Genomic DNA, 7,500 nt, shown 5'->3' on the forward strand with positions numbered 1-7,500 from the left:
CACACACACACACACACACACACACACACACACATTAGAAGAAAAAGAAAAATATTACAGCATACATTTGGTGAAAGCATTCGCTTATTTACATGAACTGATTTTCTGTCGGTTATAACGTTTAGTTAAATGAAAATCCGATACAAAATAAACAAGACAAAAAACAATACATAAAAAACAAATGAATGACCAAATATGGCAGACTGATCGTTTGGAGAATGCACGCGAAACGGTGTTCTAAACGCACCAATGCTGGACAGACAGACGGTGGGAGTGTGTTTCACTAGTCTCTTGGTGTAGGCTAGTCTCCGTACCTGAAGTGAAAGCCTCGCGCTGAATGGTGCTGAGTATCCGGGGCAGGGGGCTGGCGCGGCTATGACGGGGACAGGGCACTTGAAGTATGGACTCAGCGGGCACCGCGGGGGAACTGTCCGGTCGCCGGTGCTCTGAGCTTGGCTGCGCGCGCTGTTCCGAACCGGGGTCTAGAGGAGAGACACACGGGCCACATCCTAATTAATTCTATGGTCACAACCAAACACACGGAGACCCCCTAACCACACAGACACAGAGCATTAGCTTTTAACACGGAGTGTTAAAAGTAACATAGAATATTAATGATTACACTGGTGAAACGAAACACTGGGAAATTAAAATATTAAGAGAATAAAATGTCAAATAAAAATGATTTGAATGCTATGTAAAGAGAGGAGAAAGCGGAGTTTTGTTCAGAAATGTGACATTGGAATTAAGGTGAAGAAAGTCAAAGTGAGATTCCAAGAGATGCGACAGAGTGCTGAATGAATATGAATTATTATGAGCACAATACAATTACTATTCATCAATTAATAATAGTATAGCAGCCACACGGAATTAAGGAAAAATTCGCATAAGGTAACATTTAAAAGATAAAATGATTACATGCCTAAATAACCTGTAGTAGTCCTAATGACATAATGTTTTAACATTATACAAAATATGTAACTGTAGGCCTATATAACAATAAGGACAGTAAATAAATGTAAATACAAAACACTTCTTGAAGATTAACCTTGCAAATAGATACTCAGCTTTAGGTAGACTTTAATCTACTTTAGCGAGCTATATTGGTTCGCCTACCTACTATCATGAAAATATTATGTCAATCCTTGCACTGATAATGGGCAATAATAATTAAATCAAACTAAATAATTTAATGAAAAACAATACATTTAAATAAAACTGTAACAGTGCCTATATTCAGAGAGAGTTGCCCGTTCTCTCTCATGCTGGTGGTGTCTAAGCTTTGCTCGGCTCAGGATTCGCCTGGGTTCTGCTGGGTTTGTTCGGAGCAGATGGAGTGAATGATATCCACCAGAGTTATAATACAGAACCGAAAACAGGATTTTCGTGTCTTGCGCGTCTGGCTGCCAGACAGAGCGGAGCGCACCGTGGACAGGGGATTTCAAAGCTCCGAGCGCCCCCTTTCTGCCACTCACCCACACCAACCCTCCTCACACACCCCGGACTCACTCTCTCTACCACCCCACTTCATACCGCGGACCCTCCGTCTCCAACGACCGCGGGACCACTTTCGAATCCTACTGGATATTGTACAAAAACAATATTCACAGTCTCCTGAAAGTTTCACCGATACACTGGCACAAATTGTCTATAGTGACAAAATCATTGAGAACCTACATCTCACTGCTTGATGTCCTAACTGTGAGTTATTTAATATGATAAAGGACCCGCCTGTTTTATAGTCAAGGACTAAGAATTTATTTATGTATAAATTCACCAGGGATAAAGACCTGCGCTTTTCAACATCTTTAAGCACCAGACTGTCCCTCAAATAAAGACAGCAAATATAATATTCCTAATTGTGAATCGTATTAACTTGTACATATTTTTTTTCCTATTCTGTGGTGGGCCGCAGATTAAACGGTGTCTGTAGGCCTATATTATATCGTACGAAAAAAGTGTGACAATGCACTGTATGGTCAGTTTGTGTGCATGGGCACAGGGCAGGTCTTCCTTCTCTCTCTGCCTGTCTGTCTCACTCCAGCCGGAGGGTGTTGGGCCGCCGTGCGCACCGGTAACCAAGAGAACGGCGAAGGAGCCGTGAAGCACGCGCCTTGGAGCGCCGGTAGCCCCCGTTAGCCCCTCGCGCCAATAAGCCAGACAGCGCGAGGCTTCCAGCAAACAGAGAGAGAAAAGAAAAGAGATAAAGAAGGTTGGAGAAATATACAAGTACAGTAAATTAGCCCTGAGAGCGAGGCTGTCAGAGGGAGGAGGGGAGTCTCTCTCTCTCTCTCTCTCTCTCTCTCTCTCTCTCTCTCTCTCTCTGTGTGTCCCAGGCCTTTGACCACTCGAGAAAGAAATCTCTAACCCCAAACTGAGAGCTACTGTGTAGGCCTACCTTTGCATGGCTTTCACCAGCCTATCCTTAGGGTACAGAAAATAACCAAAAGTTTCATTTCATTTTGGCAATAGGCCTATAGTGTATCTCAAAGTAAAAAATATCCTTATTTTATCCATAGTTATTCCACTGATCAAATAAATCCCCACGTCTTTCTTTCTAACTCCGTGACGAGGTATATGCCTAGGTCAAGGACCCAAGTTCTTATATAGGCTACATAGACTAGCCAATAACCAAACCATGAAATAAGGTAGGCTATATACGCGACACATGTTGTTTGATCAGAGTCTATTCGCTTAATGTCAAAAGTAGAATAGGTAATTCTTAGATAAGTCGCAGACAGACAGACAAAGATACAGACAGAGATACAGACAGACAGACAGACAGACAGACAGACAGACAGTGGTCTGAGTGCTGTGACAGATGACATTTACGGTTGGTCACCGGCCGGCGACAGTTCGCGCACCATGCATTGATCCCTATGTCTCTGTTTATAAAACAATCATCGCCGGTTTTACAAAATCACAATGCTCGCTCAAAACCAACCGGAGAGGCGACACTGATGTGATATTAGCTAAGTATAGGTCTAATAGCCATTTATATTCCCAGTAGAAATCACATGCCTACATGCCATTTTTAAAGTTAAGAAAAAAAATACATTAATACAGATAGGGGTCGACGTTTTTTAACAGCACTTCAATAGCTTGCTCTCTCTCTCTCTCTCTCTCTCTCTCTCTCTCTCTCTCTCTCACACACACACACACACACACACACACACACACACACACACACACACACACACACACACACACACACACACACACACACACACACACACACACGTGGAGGATATAAGTGCCTTAGATAGAAATTGGACCAAAGAGAAAATGTCCACATTAAGCTTAATTAGCCTATAACAAAACCATCTCATATGTGGAGATAGATGAGAAACCCAGCTTTCTGCTCTCAGTCGTAAGCCTGGATGACTGACTGCGCTCCCATCCATTAGTGCGTCTGATTCCCCACTTCATTGTCTGAGTGAGAGGCATCCCATTTCCATGACAACCAGAAAGAATATGATACCTTCCTTGAGCAAATTCAATTCAAATTCGCTTCCATCTGCCCTCGTTGACATCAAACACACAGCCATACAGACACACACAAGCTCCAGAACCGACTTCGCATATCAACAGGTCACCATGCATGGGAAAGTTGGAGAGAGAGTGGCAGTGTTTCAACTAAATAGTCTAACACATGAACACCCCGAACACAACTAATTCCATTAAATACATATGTGTAGTCTGTTCTAATTGTAGTTATGAGTCTCATAATGTGCTCATAGAATATCAGAGAAAGTCATTCATTCGCAGAGGTAAATGCAGTTACTTACTTGTTTGCTGTAGCGGTTCCGTTTTTACATGTGGTAATAACTCCTCATAGAGTCTCCTGTGTATATCCAGAATATTTACCAAAAATTACAGTTATTGTAGAAAAGTCTCACTTTTCTGTCGCAGTAGAGAATGCAGCAGTAAAAAACAAGTTTCGCTCTTTTCTTTTTCTTTTTTCCTTTTCCTATTCTAAAGTAAAGTAAATTATACTCCTGTGTGTTAGGAGTGTGTTCCGTCCGATCCCGTATATGTGTGTCAGTGATGATGCTTGCAGATGTAAGTAGTAACGCGGGTTTGTTTATGCTCGTCTGAGGGAGAAAGTCTAATAGAGCATTTATGTGAGCCTGCCTCCACATAGAGCGCCTGGTATGCGCTACGTCAATGTGACGCCATGGAGAGGTGACGTCACTCACTGTAGCGCTCCCTTGCTGTACAGTACTAGACACATAAGCCCTGCGCGCCGTGCCAGAAAGAGAGAGAGAGAGGAAGAGAGAGAGAGGGTGGCGGAGAACAAGTTGATCTTATGATTGCATGACAAAAAGTTCCCCGAAAAACCGAGGGGAGCTCAAACAAGTGATTACAGTTTTTGTTTTGCACCCGTGGACCTACAGTCTGATAGCTACACAATTCATTTTCAAGAATTTTTGTTCCACAATCAAAACGGTCAATAATGTCCCACTGCTTATTTAAACATTGTAAAACCTCTAGGCTGCATTTTTAAAGGACATGATGGCACCATGAGCATTTTATCTGCCAGACTGCTATGAGAGCATGAAGTAGGATGCATTTTCCTCTTTAGAAATTCAATTAACACCAAATTTCTAAATTCACTTTATACGCATATTGTGTCAACTTTCTTTATCCTATCCTACCTGGAGGGAGGTATGCTACACAGAGCTTCTCGAGGCACTCCATTCTGAATAAGTTGAGCACCGTTTCACCCCTTCTCTCCACATTTCCAGCTCTTTGTTCAAAGAGTGTCTTATCCTTCACTTCACAATCTCAGTTTTATTGTCTGTGGGTTTAACATCTTCTGTCTTTAGCCCGGGCAAACATGAACTCGTCATGGTTTAAAACGTTGCAGAGGAACATCGCTGTAAGTTTATATTGCAGGTACTTTAGAAAGGCAGTAGGCTACTGTAGCCTAAACATAGTAGACGATAGGCCTATTGATAATGCCTGACCTCCCTTAAATGGGTTAACACAACTAAAAGTTTCAGCAGGTCCACATGGGTGATTCTGGACTAGTGTGCTGGCGTGGACGGCAAACTCAATAATAAAAGAAGCTACTCGAGCCACTGAGAACAGTAAATCAACGACAGCCAATCACGAGACGCGTACTTCTTGGCCACGTTCTAATTCTAACCAATGATCAGGTCCCAGAGACCAGGTCTGGGCTTGACGCACTGAGGCGCATGATTGACGCAAGCGTTGTGGCTAATTTTAGCGCTGGGCAGTGTGAGATAGCGGAGAACTCATTCATTGTGCCGGGGCGGGCCCGACTATTTTAGAGATGCGATTGTGATCCAGCCAAGCCAAATATAGTCGTAGACAGGTATTTATAGCGGAAAGCGTGTCCCCGTTTTTATTTGGCAAAGGACATTCTGTTGATATCCCCGAACCGACTACCACACTACTAGCCTACCTGAAATTTATTAGGCTATACATATTTGCTAACCAAATTAGCTCTGTAGCAGTTTATTTAAGATAGATGAGATTCATTTTACAATCAGCTGGTTTAGCTGTTGCGTCAAAAGAGAAACTAATCTGATTTGAGGGTGTTTCGTAGCCTAGACTATTGCTTCCATAGCCATATCGCGCACAACAGGAGAAGCAGTAAGCTGTTATCTCTCGACTAGTCCTGTTAACAGGTTTATTTGCAAACTGTAGCACGGGAAAGACGGGGAATATCACTAGACCCGAAGATAAACTTGCGGCGACAGACAGACCACACCAGGTTTGTAAATGTAACAAATTGTGAGCTAATATATCATCAACTACGCATGAAGGAGAAACCTACACGTGGTTGCTATTATTCTGAAATAGACAAAGCAAAAATGTCCATGGAATCACTAACGGTTACGCGTGGCTATGACTGTGGAACAGAACTGGTAACGTTTTCATTTCATTCCGCTTGGCACTGCTTGGCGCGTGCACGGTGCAGGGCAAGAGAGTGGCTTTACTGGTGGCTGAGCCACCTCGGAAGGGGAATCCCCCTCTCGTGAGCTTCACCTGAAATCCCTCTACGGCTCAACACGGGGGTGCATGCTGGAGCAGTGAACCCATGCGCTGGAACAACCTGCCTGTGTGTTTATGCACCTATTTAAAAAAAAAAAAAAATACAATGATAATATAACACAGAAACGATACCTGAAGCTCCCAAAAAGTGATGTATAATTTGTCAGCATTAAACACCTTTTTTACTAACTGCACTTCCTCAAGTGCCCAGTATAAAATTGCAGATGAAAGCATGTTGCATCACATGCCATGCTTTGCTCATCTGCATGTTGCTGCCTTAGCATGCTGTGTGTACACAGTTGAAGTACTGCACCCCCATAAGCACATCATATTACAGTGACATTTGTCCATCCCACCAATCCATTACCTTACAAGAGGCTCTGTGTCCAACTGCACTCATGGTGCTGCTCATTAGAACTGTCTATGTGTCCAGGGATTTAGACCTCACTTGTGCCATATCAGGGTCACACACAGTCCCCATCCTAGCATGAGAAAGCAGCTTGTGTTGAAGTGTTTGGCCAGACAGAGGTCCTAACAGAGGTGTCATCGCCATTTTCACTCCCCTCACTTTCTCTCACCCATGTTTTAGTGTCAGACCAAGGTTCAAAGACCCCCCCCCCCCCCCCCCCCCCCACACACACACACACACACACACACACACACACACACACACAGACACACACACAGACACACACACACACACACAGTTTATGACTGAGCTGCCAAGAGGCCACTGCAGCCCTTACTCTGACCTCACTGCTGTGACGTTACAGGGTCTTTCTCTGACTGTAATCCAGGCTAGATTAGCCTGCTATTTTATTTCATCAGACAAATGGAAGAGATTAGGGATTATAATATAGCCCGTTATGACAGACCTGTGTGTGTGTGGTTTATCGTCTGTGTCTTCCTGTAACGTGTGACAGCACGCCCCAGGTGTGTCTGCTCACTGGAAATTACACATGCACACGCACACACACATCCACACGCGCACACACACACATTCCCAATGGCAATTACACACACACAGACACACACCTAGTAAAATACCACCCACGCTACACAAAAATTTCACACTGAATGCCCAACCCTAAAAGAGCAAGGTATTCCCAGATCTGACACTCACTCATTTACTGACCCACTAATCAGGTGTGTGTATGTGTGTAAAAGATGTATGTTTGTGAGAATAAGTACGAGTGTGTATGTTAATCGGGCTAAATTCCCGATCTGGCCCTCATACTATCATGGCCACCTAATCATCCCCTGCTTTCAATTGGCTCATTCATTCCCTCTCCTTTCCCCTGCAACTCTTCCCCAGGTCATTGCTGCAAAAGAGAACATGTTCTCAATCAAGTCACCTGGTAAAATAAGGGATAAATACATAAAAGATGTATGTGCAGCTACCCTGTGCAGCTGCCTGCTGTAGAAACGTTTCTGAACTGACTGGGGGTAGAGAACCAGCCAGCCAGACATGTGGAT

General features: G+C 43.6%; 1 protein-coding gene across 3 annotated transcripts in view; it reads right to left on the reverse strand.

Annotated features, from left to right (window-relative positions):
• The window catches only part of nr4a3 (nuclear receptor subfamily 4, group A, member 3), a 23,368-nt gene extending 19,287 nt beyond the window's left edge, over positions 1 to 4,081 (reverse strand). For 2 of the 3 annotated variants that reach the window (XM_083678781.1, XM_083678780.1), the window contains exon 1: positions 3,789 to 4,081. The gene's annotated coding sequence lies outside the window, so the exon portion shown is untranslated. Of the gene's footprint in view, positions 1 to 314; positions 483 to 3,788 lie in introns of all 3 variants that reach the window. The other variant, XM_083678779.1, reaches the window with a different exon arrangement.
• Positions 4,082 to 7,500: the final 3,419 nt, after the last annotated feature.

This window comes from Argentina silus (genome assembly GCF_951799395.1).
Source record: "Argentina silus genome assembly, chromosome: 10".
In the NCBI taxonomy this organism is placed as follows: Eukaryota; Metazoa; Chordata; class Actinopteri; order Argentiniformes; family Argentinidae; genus Argentina; species Argentina silus.